At 36.4% G+C, this 15,010-nt stretch overlaps 1 protein-coding gene across 1 annotated transcript in view; it reads left to right on the top strand.

Annotated features, from left to right (window-relative positions):
• The window catches only part of LOC123551025 (DNA mismatch repair protein Msh2-like), a 57,803-nt gene that overhangs the window by 1,198 nt on the left and 41,595 nt on the right, over positions 1-15,010 (top strand). The window lies entirely within an intron of this gene.

The raw sequence follows: 15,010 nt of genomic DNA, 5'->3' as shown, positions 1-15,010 counted from the left end.
AAGTTAGGATCGGAGAGTTATTGTGGATAGGCCTATTAGACATCTATCTTCATGATATTCCAGGATCCAAAGGTATTGTCTTAAAATCTGATGCATCAGTATTATTAAAAAGCTAACTAGCACAACTTTTCAACGTTTTTGTAAGTGTGCACACACAAAGTTTGAAATTTCTACGGAATTTACGTTCCATAGTGTAATTTACACGACGTGAAATTATTACGAGGACCGGAGTGACTCATCGCCATTGGAATGCGGAAGAAGTGGAATTCTGAACTTTTATTAGATATTTTCAGGTAACTCCTGGAAAATATCAATTTGACTAGATTATTTTATATTGTGACATTATGTTTTGTGATTGTGCTTAGTGTAAGTGTTTAGATTTGTGTATTTAGTCTTAAAATTTTCTTGCGTGTCATAGATTTTCGCGAGTGTTTGTGTTTTGAATTTTTTGCAAAGTGAAAATCAATTAGGTATTTTGTGTATATTACTAGTTACTTAAGAGTATCAATATATATTCTTGGTATTTTTGAAATCACACAGCGTCTTAGGGAAATTTTGACTATTTTTGTCTGAATTTTTTTTGAAACCTTAGGAGTGTTTATTTACTGAGTTATCCCAATCTTTGGCCTGATTTATTCTTGCCCAACTTTTGAGCACTCTTTCTGTACCATACTGTTTGCACAAATTCTTTGCACTGCACATAATCTCATAGATGTATGATTGAGAAGAGGAGCGAAAGAGGTAAGTGATACATGTTACGTGTTGTGATGTCAATTTTGTGTTTCAGTTTGTGTTCACGTTAATATTATTAGCAGACAATCGTGTAAGATATATATATTATCCGTACAATAAGTTTGGCATTACGGTATAGCGTGCGTTTGATTTTTTGAGCTTTGAAGTATTATTACGTACAAACCGGAAATACTTAAGGAAATAAAAGTACTGTAGTTAAAAAAGTACTGTAGATAGTAGGAATTAGTGGTAGAGTACCCTACTGAGTATAGTGTACCCTACTTTGAGAATTATCAAAATTAAGTGAGTGTTTTTGTGTTTGGTAAAAATATCATACACAATATTTTCTACAGTTTGGCTGTTTACGTGAATTTTTTCAAGGTTATTTGGTGACCGAGCACCAAGTAGCTTGTACGGCTGTTATTTTGGCACTCAGTATTGACACTGCCAAACAAACAGTTGATCGGTGATTTTCATAGTTTTCCATAGGCAATTAGTAAGAAAATCAGTCGGAAATACATATCTGAGAAAAACTGCATTTGGAAATAGTGTTATTAGTGAAATTTTCTATAGTTATACGAATTGTTGAGGAATTCTTCAAGGAGTATATTCTATAGTGGTGGCCAGGTCATATTTAATTCTATCTTTATTTCAGCTGCAGTAATTTTTGAATTTCAGCAAGTTCTGACTGTTAGTATACACTTTCAGTAATTACAGGTTGTTTGTAATTTGTGTGTTTGTTTTATTATCTTTAGCCATAGCAGGTATTTACAATGGCTGAAGGAGGGAAAGATACCGGTGAGACTGGATTAGATAAAGACTCTTCTTTATCTGATGCTCAGTTGAAGCAGATTTTAGATGCACTTAAGAAGAGTGGTGATTATGTTGTTTTAACTAAAGATGAGTTTGCATCTTTACAGAAACCAGGATTTACTAGTACACCTAACCCTACAGGTGCTAGAAAGAAACTTGCAGAGGTTATTAAAGAGTCAAGAACACAGCCAATTGATAATTCTCTGAATGTTTCACAATTTCAGGTTCCCAAATATGAGACGCCAAAGCTACCTTATTTTTCAGGTGATCAACCACCTTTGAAGAGTGATGAATCCTATGATGTATGGAGATTTGAAACAAAGTGTTTGATTTCAGAAAATTTACCTGAATATGTTATTTTACAGGTTATTCGCAGATCTTTACGTGGTACTGCTAGACGTACTCTTATTTCAGTTGGTGAACATGCATCAAGTAAAGATATTTTAGATAAACTTGACATTCTTTTTGGTGAAGTTTCAACAAATGAATCTGTCATGCAGACTTTTTATAATGCTTCTCAGAAAGTTTCAGAGAATGTGACTGCATATGGATGCAGACTAGAGGCTTTAATACAAGTTGCAGTGGAGAGCGGTCATGTTAGTTCTGTTGCTAGAAATGATATGTTGCGTTCCAAATTTTGGACAGGTTTACGTGACGAGAAGCTGAAAATACTGACCAGAAATAAATATGATACTATTTCTGATTATAACAGGTTATTGAAAGAAGTACGTTCAGTTGAACATGAATTAGTTGCTTCTAGTAATATTTCAGCAACAGTAAACGCAGCTCAACAGTCCACATCAGTTGACAAGAAAACTGTTGATGAACTCACAAGTAAAATGGACTTACTAATGAATAAAATGCTTTCTCTAGAAAAACAGATACAAGAGAAGCCCAAAGAAGCTGCAGGTTCCAGTAATAGAGACTTTGGTTACAGGAACAGTAATTACAACAGACCGAGACGAGGCAGATATAACCCGGATTATGACAGATTAAAACCCAGATATGACAACAGAAAGGATAACTCTAACCATAGATATAATGATAAGGGTAGTCACTTTAGTTCAAATGGTAGCAAAACTAAGAATGACCCAAAAGCCTAGACTCCTCAGTTGTAGGGCAAACTGGGGAAGTCAATATTGGTACTCGCCCTAAAACACAATCTAATTCTTTTAAATTAGCAGATAGAATGGTTGGAAAAGCCAATGAGGGCTCAGCTATTATATGTGGTGTTGAGACAAATGTACTTGTTGATAGTGGGTCAATGGTAACTTTAGTTTCAGAGTCATTTTTTAATTCTCTGGACCCAAAACCTGAATTGTGTAGTATGTCATGTTTTAACCTAGAGGTTATTGGTGCATGTGGTACAAAGTTACCATATTTAGGTTATATTGAAGGAGAGATTTTAATACCTTCTATTTTAGAACCCAGCATTATTGTACCCATTTTAGTTGTACCGGATACAGAATACCGACAAAATGTACCTGGTATAATTGGTACAAATGTGTTACGTTTTTGTAACAGTGTTTTTAACAGTAGTACATCTTCATTAGAACCATACAGACTTGCTTTGGATGCTATGAAGTGTACCAGTTTAGTTTCAGTGAAGTCAACCAACAAATTTCCACTTGTGATACATCCTAACGAAGTTTCGACTCTTTCAGGTCTTGTTAGGAAACCGAATGATGTAAAATCAGCTCTAACTGAGGCAACTGATAGACCTCAATTAGCTGGACTGAATGTGTGTCCAAGAGTTGTTTCCCTTGATGGTGAAGGGACAACTGCTAGAGTTCCTGTGCGTGTTTCAACATTACTTGTAAACCAATTAGAATTTTACCACATACTAATATCTGTTCTCTTTCAGAAGTCAAAGTTGTTGACTCATGGAAACCTGAACCAGTGTCTTCTCCTAAGCCTGCTAATTTACAGTCTTTTCAAAATTTACAGGATTTAGGTATCAAAATCAATAAAGACAACTTGACAGAAGACCAATACTTGAGAGCTCAACAGGTTCTAGGAAATTGGGAGCATATTTTTTCTAAGTCTTCCACAGATCTTGGTAAAACAGATTTGGTTAAACATCACATTAAACTTAATGATGATAAACCTTTTAAACAACCTTACAGGAGAATTCCACCTTCTATGTATGAGGAAGTTCGCCAGCACTTGCGTGAAATGATAGATTGTGGTGCAATTAAAGAAAGTCAGTCTCCTTATTGTAGTAATGTTGTCTTAGTTAGGAAGAAAGATAACAGCCTTAGGTTTTGTTTAGACCTGCGTGAAATCAACAAAAGGACGATTCGAGATGCCTATACTTTGCCTAGAGTTGATGATATGCTAGATTCACTTGTTCATTCTAGGTTTTTCTCTAAATTAGATTTACGCAGTGGCTACTGGCAAGTGGAACTTGCAGAGGAGGACAAAGAAAAGACAGCTTTTTCAGTTGGAAGGCTTGGTTTTTATCAGTGTGAACGGATGCCTTTCGGTTTAACGAACGCCCCAAGTACTTTTCAGCGGTTAATGGAAACCTGTATGGGTGATTTAAATCTAAAAGAATGTTTGATTTTTTTAGATGATGTTCTTATTTTTTCACAGACATTCGAAGAACACGTCACCAGATTGGAAGCTTGTTTTCAACGCCTTGAACGTCATGGTCTTAAACTTAAACCTTCAAAGTGTGAATTTTTCAGCACTAATGTTTCTTATTTAGGTTATGTGGTGTCATCTGAAGGTATTTAGTAGAGCAGCAAACCCCCAGTTTTAGCATTCAACCTGGCCACCAAAAGTTACAAAATATGTCATATACCAAAATGTTTGGGAGGGTCTGAAGTTTATTGGACTGCCGGCATAAATTGCAAATTTTTGGTGCGGACCGAGAAATCCAAGATGGCGTCCAAGATGGCCGCCATTTTAGTCTTTATACGTAGATTTGAAAATAACGCTAGTAAATATTTATAAAGAAAACACAAGTGACTTAACCACATACAAGTATCTAAACTAAGAAAGTGTTAAATAATTGTTATATTCTCGAGGTCACTCAAGGTCATGTCAAGGTCATACTTAAGGTCAAAAGGTCAAAAACGGTCTAAAATCACTGTTTTAGCTACAATCTTTTTTATTTTCTCCAAACTGAATAAGGTAATCTGTCATTTCTCATATCAGAGTAGATCTGTGTGTACTGTAGTTTCATTTGCACTATTTTACAGGAGTACAATTTGGTTACTATGGTTACCATAGCTGAACTAAAAACGTTTCAATATAGCCATTATTTCAGATCTATTTGGTGGATTCATGTACAAGTTTTTGAAAAGAACAAATGTTACAAATTTACTTCTGTTGTGTGTAGTAAAAAGAAGAGATATAATTTTGGTACTGGTCAATGTCATTTCAACGCCAAGGTCAAGGTCAAAATAGACCAAAATGACTTTTTCACTGACAAATTGAGAGAATAGATCTAGTAACTATAGTAATACCTAAATGTTCTTTACTATGGCCGGAATTTTATCTCTATTAGGCAGATTTAGATATACTTATGAAGAAAACGCATGTAACAGAAAACCTGTTTTTTTCTGAAAGACAGTTTTTAACATACAAAATATTCTGGTCCATGTTCAATGTCATTGCAGTGTTTTAAAATGACTGCTATTACGGTCCTTTTAGGTCGCGTCAAAAGTAAGGCTATTAAATATCAATGAAGAAAACACATGTGGCCTAATGGCATACAGGTATTCGAACTAAATAAAGTTTAAAATAAATGTTATATCACCAATAGTCATTTCATGGTCATACACAAGGTCAAATACGGTCTAAAATCACCGTTTCAGCTGCAACTTTTCTTCATTCTGAGACTCCAAAATGAATATCATTACTTTTTATTTTTCATATATCAGACTAGGCTTGTGTGTATGACAATTCATTTGCACTATTTTAGGGTAGAAAACTTTGTTACCATATACAGTAACCATGGTGAAACCAAAGCGTTTCAATATAACCACTAGTTTAGATCTAGTTAGTGGAAACAGGTCACGGCCATTTTCAAGGTCATATTCAAAGTCAAAGGGTGAAAATAGCCTAAAATCATTTAAACCCTATACACATTTTCAATATTTTAAGTTGCACGAATTTTCATATTAAAGATTGTATATTTGTTAAAACATATATAATGATACATATTTTGCTTGGTTGGCTGTGTAGAAGACAATTGTAGACGTCCAGATCACGAAGTTAATATATGGTTTTGGTGGGCGTTCTGGCTATAATGACCCGAGGGCCATTGTAAAACTAGATGTGCCATTAGGATGTCCTTTTTTCAGCTTGATTATGATGAAAGTTTGAACCAATCTGGAGTCCGTCTCCTGGAAAAAACTAGTACCGATGCCATATGAGTTTGCATGGTCATGACCTCAGTAGGGCTTGTACTCAGAGACCCGGGTTGAGCGGTTGATACCTTCACCATAAACCACTGCAACTTAGAGCAGAACGCACACCTAATATGTTTATTGACAATATCATGTTATCGACAAATGTACCAAACAGTTTTTGTAAACTTTTAACGTAAATTTAGTAATATTCATACTAAGTATATAATACGTTTCAACACCACGGCTGTCATTAGTGACGTCACACGCCTGAGTTAACAACAATATTGACAGATGTTCCATTTCAAAGTTGGAAATTGTATAACAGAAATTACATAATTACTTTAGTTACGTGTGCAACATTTGATTTTGTAATTGGTATGGTAAATAATCTACATCCGATTGTTATTGTTATCATGTCTTCTTCAAATGTCTTAATCATTAAAATATATTACAAAATATTGCAGATATAACACTTCCTTTAGCATTTTAACCACATATTATAAAAGAACGTTTCCAATCCAAAGGAAGTATTTCTTTGTACAGTTAGTTAATATTTTATCTCAGAATAAACATTATCTTCAAATCTTTTTGATATCTATCAATTTCCGTCGGCTTTAACATCTACACATGTAAAATGGTTGTACAAAGGCAGATCTTTTGTGGTAACGGATGCCACCAGCACAAAATGTTTTGAAAGTCACTGGAAAATGACACTGCTAATGGTTTTTCACCTTCAAATTGCCACTTTTTCTATATAAACTTATTATATATTTATAGTTAAACTCTGGTAGATATTTACATCTAACTTAAATTTGCAGGAACCATGAAATCAGACATTAAAGCAAATTTATTAGATACCAAGTTTCAATTTGTATTGGCCAACAAATCACCATAAACTTTCAAACAAGAAAAGGTTTTCAAAAACAGAGGGTCTATATCTTTCTATTGTAACATTGCCAGTATCCCAATATTTCTTAAATCCTAATTGGGAGAATTGCATGGTCTAAAAGTGCTAGCTAACCTTAAATCAGACAAAGCTTCAGAATAAGACTGTATTCACCCAGTTGTCCTTAGGCGCTTTGGGTAGAAATTGTTGATGTTCTGGTAATAATTTTCCAAACCTATCTCCTTTGGTTACTAGCCTAGCAGATTAGTCCCGCTGCTCAAAGAGGGAGACCCAAGTAACTTAGCAGACTATTGGCTTATGCCTATGTTTTGATTAAGCTTTCGCACACCTTACGTAACACAACATTCTTCATGACCTCCAACATGGCTTTCATGATAAAGTCTTGTCTGACTCAGCTGATTGTATTTAATTTAACAGATGAAATGACTAGAAACATAACCATTTATAAACAAACTAACTTGATCTTGCTAGACCTAAGTTTAGTTTTTGAAAAGGTAAACCACTCAAACTTCTTCTAAAGGCGTTTGCCTACAATTTCTCGACTGACCTGTGGCATTCCTACTCAATAGATTCTCTTACTTCACACAATAGAAATAAGTTTGTAACATTTGTTCTTTTCAAAAACTTGTACATGAATCCACCAAAGCTATATATTAAAAAGTTTAGACAAAATATGGAATGGTTTGCAAAAGTTAACTAATTTCTGTGTCAAAGAAGGGCCATAACTGAGCTACAGTACTTATCCTAGTTATGTAGTCTTGCCTACATTTGTAGCTATGATGGTAAACAAGTGGTCAATGCCATTTGACAAACATGTTTGACAAAATATGGACCGGTATGAAAAATTTAACTGATTTCCAAGTCCATAAAGGGTCATAATTCAGCCAAAATAGTTGAACTATTGCCTAAAGATGGAAATCATGATGAAAAGCAAGTGTTCAAAGTTTCAAAGCCACATGTCAAATACAAATAGTTTCGACGAAACATGTACGATGTACGAAAACCGAACCAATATTCAAATCCAAAAAGGGGAATAATTCAGCCAAAATACGTAATAGAGTTAAGTACTCTTGCCTACAGATAGAGATTAATATAATAAACAAGTGTTCAAAGTTTCAAACCCATATGTCAAATAGATGATGCAAAACATAGACTTATACGTAGTCTGAACCAATTTCAAAGATCAAAACGGGCCATAATTCAGCCAAAATACTTGACAGAGTTACTTACTCTTGCTTACTGGTAGATACTGTTATAATAAACAAGTGTTCAAAGTTTAAAAGCCACATTTCAAATAGCTTTTACAAAACATGGACTTGTACGAAGTCTGAACCAATTTTAAAATCCAAAAGGAGTCATAATTCAGCCAAATTACTTGACAGAGTTATGTACTCTTGCCTACAGGTAGAGACTAATATATATAAACAAGCGTTCAAAGTTTTAAAGCCAAATGTCAAATAGTTGTTAGAAAACATTGACTTATAATTAGAATAGCTTCTAATGCAAATTTAACTTTAGGCTTCATAAAAGAACATCACAACAGCCAGTGAAAATGTCAAAACTCTACCATATAAAACTCTTATCCATCCATACATGACATAGCTGGAATATACACCTACCATCTGCATCCATACACTCAAGTCAAAACACATAAAATTGAAATTGCCCACATCCCCATTTGGAGTATTTTCCTGCTATACTTTCTTAAAGAAAAAAACAACATGTTGTTTGAAAAATAGAAAAATTAAATTAAAAAAAACACTGCATTGTAAGCAATGTTTTTATCTTTTAATTGTAGTTATTTCACATTCTCACTTTATATTTGATGTTAGACCCATAACTAATGTCTGAAAGAAACTTTGGCATTACCACAGAGATAGAAAATAGCGTAGAAATATTTTCAGAGTTACGTTACAAAACAGCTTTATTTCTTTATATCTCGCATAAACCCAGTCCTTGGTTAGCTTATTTTTTGTCTCGCTACTGGCAGTAGTTTTTCAAAATTCAGAAAAAAATGTTTACGTCAATTTTAAGCGTTGGAACTTAGATAAAGCTTCAATATGAAACATGCAGCGACTGTAATTAAGATGTTCATGCAAGTGCTGTTTAAGTATTTTATAACTACAAAGAAAAGATGATTTAAATACAGGTATTAATATTGATCTTGTCACTGAATTCATATTAGAATAAGTTTGTTTGTTAATGTAGGTAATAAATACGAATATGTCTTTTTGGAATCGAAACAATTTAATAGATAAAAAAATGATATAAATGTCATTTTGTATAGTTAAAAATGATATCATGGTTATTTTAACATTTTAACCTTTATATGTAGGACCTTAAAAATTATCTTGATAAACCTAAACTATAACATATTTTAAACATTTGAGTATATTGCAAATATATCTTAATTAAGATTGCAAATGAAATTGTAAAACCATAGGTTTATTCTGAAATGAAAATTTGTACCATTTGAAAAAAAATGAAAACGTGTGAAATTGTCACGGTACTTGGTCACGTTAGGGGAGAAGATGTTTCCAGCAGCCTGTTAGCTCGGTTGGTAGAGCACTCGCCCTGTAAGCGGGGGGTCCCGGGTTCGAGCCCCAGACTGACTGCATATTTATCTCACCCTGTGACATATGGCGCCCAACATTGGACCGTGGCATGCTTGCTTGGTCAGTCTTACGACGCTTGCAATATTATATACCTCCGGAATTCGAGGACGAATTTCCAATTTGTGGGGATGTATGTCAAGGTACGAACTTGGTCACGTTAGGGGAGAAGATGTTTCAGGTAGCCGGTTAGCTCGGTCGGTAGAGCTCTCGCCCTGTAAGCGGTGGGTCCCGGGTTCGAGCCTCGGATTGACTGCACATTTATCTCACCCTGTGACAATGGTATATTAAAAAGTGTTTTTTTATGTATCCTGTTTTGTTATTTTGACCAACTATCCTTGAATGACCTCAATCACTCCCAACAATATAACATATAAAAGAACCTTTCACTACAAACAATTAAAAGCAGTTTGTAAAATGTGTTTGTTTTTTTTTCACATTTGTATGTGATTCCACCAACTAGATCATATTAACAGATATATTAGAACCAATTTTGTTTCACCATGGTAACCATGTTAGCCAAATGTACTCCTCTAAAAATATTACAAACGAAATTGTCATGCACACAAACTTGTTCTAAAATGAAAAATGGCCAGTTATGTCATAGAATTTGGAGAGAATGTAAAACAATTGCAGATAAAATAGTAATTTTAGACATTTTTGACCTTTTGACCTTGCCTACGGCCTTAAACTGACCTTGAGTGACCTCAAAAATATAATATGTTTTTACACATTGTTAGTTTAAATATTTGTATACAGCTAAGTTACATGGTTTTTCTTCATAAATTATTTACATCCTTATTTTTAAATTTACCTATAAACTCTTAAAATGGCGGCCATCTTGGACGCCATCTTGGATTTCTCGGTCCGCACCAAAAATTCGCAATTTATGCCGGCAGTCCGATAAACTTCAGACCCTGCCAAACATTTTGGTATATGACATGTTTTGTAACTTTTTGTGGCTAGGTTACTCATTAACTAAGCCATTTATTAGGTTTTGCTGCTCTACTAATTCACACTGATCCTGAGAAAACAGCATCTTTGACTGCTTGGCCGGTACCACAAGGAGTCAAATCTTTAAGAATTTTTCTCGGTTTTACAGGTTATTACAGACGTTTTGTCAAAGACTATGCCAAAATTGTCAAACCTCTTAATGATCTTCTTGTAGGTCATCCCACCAACAAAGCATCCAAGAAGTCCAAGAAGAATAAAACTCCATGGATCTGGGGAAATGACCAACAGAAGGCCTTTGACACTATTATTGAAATGCTTACCAATCCACCTGTACTTGGTTATGCTGATTTTTCTAAACCATTTGTTGTTTCAGTAGATGCTTCAACAGAAGGATTAGGAGCCGTACTCTATCAGGAACAAGATGGTTTAGAACGTGTCATAAGCTACGCCAGCAGAGGTCTTCGTTCCAGTGAGAAGAACTACCCAGCACACAAGTTGGAGTTTTTGTGCATGAAGTGGGCCATCACGGAGAAGTTCCACGACTACCTCTATGGAAATACATTCATCGTGCGAACAGACAATAACCCACTCACATATGTATCTTCAACCGCCAAGTTAGATGCGACTGGTCACAGATGGTTGGCTGCTCTAGGTAACTACAACTTCAAGGCTGTGTACAAGCCAGGCCATCAGAACCGTGATGCAGATGGTTTAAGCAGGAGACCACAGGATCAGCAAGAAGAAGAGGTCATGTTTACGGATGTCATCAAGGCCCTATGCACAGAAGCCAAAGCCAGGACTGACGACCATCCACTTGCTGAGTCACTGGTTCTCACAGATGACGGTAACCTAGAGTCAGACCCAACAGAACCAACTTTCCAGGCAACAGAGATGAGTGATGTCAACTGGAAGGAGCAACAGTTGAAAGATCCAACCATTTCCAGGATATATGACATCATTGACAACAGACTTCAGCTTCCCAAGGACCAGCTGAGACAGGAACCCAAGGAAGTACAGAAATACCTCAGACACAGGAGTGCTTTCACCATTAAAGATGGCGTCTTATACAGACAGTGCCAGATAGAAGACCAAACAGTGTTCCAGCTAGTGTTGCCAGAAAACTACAGAGAATGGGCCATGAAAGGACTCCATGATGATGTTGGTCACCAAGGAAGAGACAGGACACTTTGGTCGGTGAAGCAGGGATTTTTTTGGCCAGGCCTTGAAAAAGATGTTATCAGGAAGGTTTAAACCTGTCCGAACTGCCTTAGAAGGAAGTCTCCGACCAAAGCCCAAGCACACCTGGTACCGTTTCAGAGCACACATCCCATGGAGTTGGTATGTATCGACTACTTGTCACTGGAGAGGTCCAAAGGTGGTTACGAAAACATATTAGTCATCACAGACCACTTCACACGCTACGCACAAGCCATTCCAACTCGCAACCAGACGGCACAGACGACTGCTAGAGTCCTTTTTGAGAATTTTTTCTCACACTACTCCTTTCCGGCAAGGCTACATAGTGACCAGGGAAGAAACTTCGAGAGTAAAGTCATCCGGGAACTGTGTAACATTGCAGGGGTGGAGAAGACCAGGACTACACCCTATCATCCTATGGGAAATGCGGTCACTGAGCGCTTCAATGGGACCTTGTTGGGAATGCTAGGTACGTTGGATCCAGCCGAGAAGTCAAACTGGAAGGACTATGTGAAACCACTAGTTCACGCCTACAACTCCACTAGACATGAGTCCACCGGCTTCTCTCCACACTACCTTCTCTTTGGATGGCACCCACGGTTGGCTATAGATGCGTTTCTTGGAGTCAAAGATTCTACCACACAAGCCAGCAGCAAAGACAACTATGCCGCCAAGTTGAAGAAGAGGTTGGATTTCGCCTACCAAGTAGCTAAGCAGAATTCCGACAAGCAGTCAGGTCGTCACAAGAAGTATTACGACAGTAAGATTCGGCATTCTTCTTTACAAGTTGGTGACCGAGTTCTGATCAAGAATGTGACACCAAAAGGAAAGCTGGATGACAAGTGGCAAAGGGAACCATACCTTGTTACAGAAATCCCAGATCAGAAGTTGCCAGTTTACAGGGTAAAGAAGGAAAATGGCAAGGGAGCAGTGAAGACCATACACAGGAATCTTCTCCTACCCCTGAACTCCATTCCATATGAAGATACCCATCAGGACACACAGAAACCAAAAAAAGAGACAAATACCTACACCAGAAGCAGAGAAGACCCAGGAGGTCAATAACCCATCGGATACTGAGTCAGACAGTGGTTCAGAGACCAGCAAGACAGTCCCGAGGTACATTATACCACCTAGGCGGAGACCGCTACCACAGCCCTGTGTCAATACTCCTCGACCAGTGCAGCCATCTAACACCACACGTGTTACTTGTGACGGTGAATCCAGTAATAACTCTACTGGTAGGTCCAACCTAGTTTCTGATATTCAGCGGGATACACCTAGTTTTAGTAACTCAAGTTTTTCTAGGTCTATGTCTCATGATAATACTGGATTTCACATTTCAGATTTGTTTAATCAGAACCATAGTCAATTTTCATCTTTAGGTCATAGGTCCGAGACTCTTGGTACAGACGCCAGTCGGCATGTTTCGCAGCAGTCCACAGAGCCTCTATTACCTCGGAGACCAAGGAAAGATAGGAAAGCACCAGTGAGATATGGAGAATGGGTTTATCCCATCAATGCAAATGTTGATATTCTCCCACAACAGGGTGAAGTTTATTTTGTGTAACAGGGGAGAATGTCACGGGTTCAATTTTCAATGCAAATTGTGTAATTGAAAATTTATTTTTCAGATGTCTTAGTTGTAGTACTGATCTTTAAATAATTAAGTTTCAGACTAACTACATGTTTTGTTTCAGTGGAATTTGCATTTCTTCTGATTATTCATTTTCAGACATCTAAGAGGAATGTGTACATGTAACACAAGAGCAGGTGTTACCAAGTTACAGATTGTGAATTGTTTATAGTGTTGCACATAATTCAATTTATGTAGCAATTATCATTTTGTTTTAACCGTCTTTTACAGCCAGTTTCATTTATTTGTCCATTATCTTTGTTCCAAAAATATTTGGAACAGCACCTTTAATGGATATGTTTTTAATTGTAACAGTACCTTTAATTTCAGAAAAAATTGAGTATCCACCTTTAATGTGCTTAAAATTTTCATATACTTATTTTATGTTACAGGTACATTAATTCAACAATTTTGCCAGTTATGTATATTTTGGTTATCTACCTTTAATTTCAGCATAAGTTCAATTACTGCTGAAGATGGCGCATAACAGCAACAGCATAATTTCTTCAAAGTCTTTCGATAGGTTATTTCGAAATGTTTTGCATATGTGATCCTGTTTTATTAGCTCACATGTCACAAAGTGACAATGTGAGCTTTTGTGATCACGCAGCGTCCGTCGTCCGTCGTCCGTGCGTGCGTGCGTAAACTTTTGCTTGTGACCACTCTAGAGGTCACATTTTTCATGGGATCTTTATGAAAGTTGGTCAGAATGTTTATCTTGATGATATCTAGGCCAAGTTCGAAACTGGGTCAACTGCGATCAAAAACTAGGTCAGTAGGTCAAATAATAAAAAAACCTTGTGACCTCTCTAGAGGCCATATTTTTCATGGGATCTGTATGAAAGTTGGTCAGAATGTTTATCTTGATGATATCTAGGTCAAGTTCGAAACTGGGTCAACTGCGATCAAAAACTAGGTCAGTAGGTCAAATAATAAAAAAACCTTGTGACCTCTCTAGAGGCCATATTTTTCATGGGATCTGTATGAAAGTTGGTCAGAATGTTCATCTTGATGATATCTAGGTCAAGTTCGAAACTGGGTCAACTGCGGACAAAAAGTAGGTCAGTAGGTCAAATAATAAAAAAACCTTGTGACCTCTCTAGAGGCCATATTTTTCATGGGATCTTCATGAAAATTATTCAGTATGTTCATCTTGATGATATCTAGGTCAAGTTCGAAACTGGGTCACGTGCCGTCAAAAACTAGGTCAGTAGGTCAAATAATAAAAAAACCTTGTGACCTCTCTAGAGGCCATATTTTCATGGGATCTGTATGAAAGTTGGTCAGAATGTTCATCTTGATGATATCTAGGTCAAGTTCGAAACTGGGTCAACTGCGGTCAAAAACTAGGTCAGTAGGTCTAAAAATAGAAAAACCTTGTGACCTCTCTAGAGGCCATACTTGTGAATGGATCTTCATGAAAATTGGTCAGAATGTTCACCTTGATGATATCTAGGTCAAGTTCGAAACTTGTTCAACTGCGGTCAAAAACTAGGTCAGTAGGTCTAAAAATAGAAAAACCTTGTGACCTCTCTATAGGCCATACTTTTCAACGGATCTTCATGAAAATAAGTCAGAATGTTCACCTTGATGATATCTAGGTCTTGTTCGAAACTTGGTCACGTGTTTTTAATAACTAGGTCAGTAGGTCAAATAACTAAAAAGCCTTGTGACCTCTCTAGAGGCCATATTTTTCATGGGAACTATATGAAAATTGGTCTGAATGTTCATCTTGATGATATCTAGGTCAGGTTTGAAACTGGGTCAACTGCGGTCAAAAACTAGGTCAGTAGGTCTA

The sequence above is a fragment of the Mercenaria mercenaria genome, chromosome 4 (genome assembly GCF_021730395.1).
Source record: "Mercenaria mercenaria strain notata chromosome 4, MADL_Memer_1, whole genome shotgun sequence".
NCBI lineage: Eukaryota > Metazoa > Mollusca > Bivalvia > Venerida > Veneridae > Mercenaria > Mercenaria mercenaria.
Note: the sequence above shows the minus strand (reverse complement) of the source record. Positions and strands in the feature narration are given on the sequence as shown.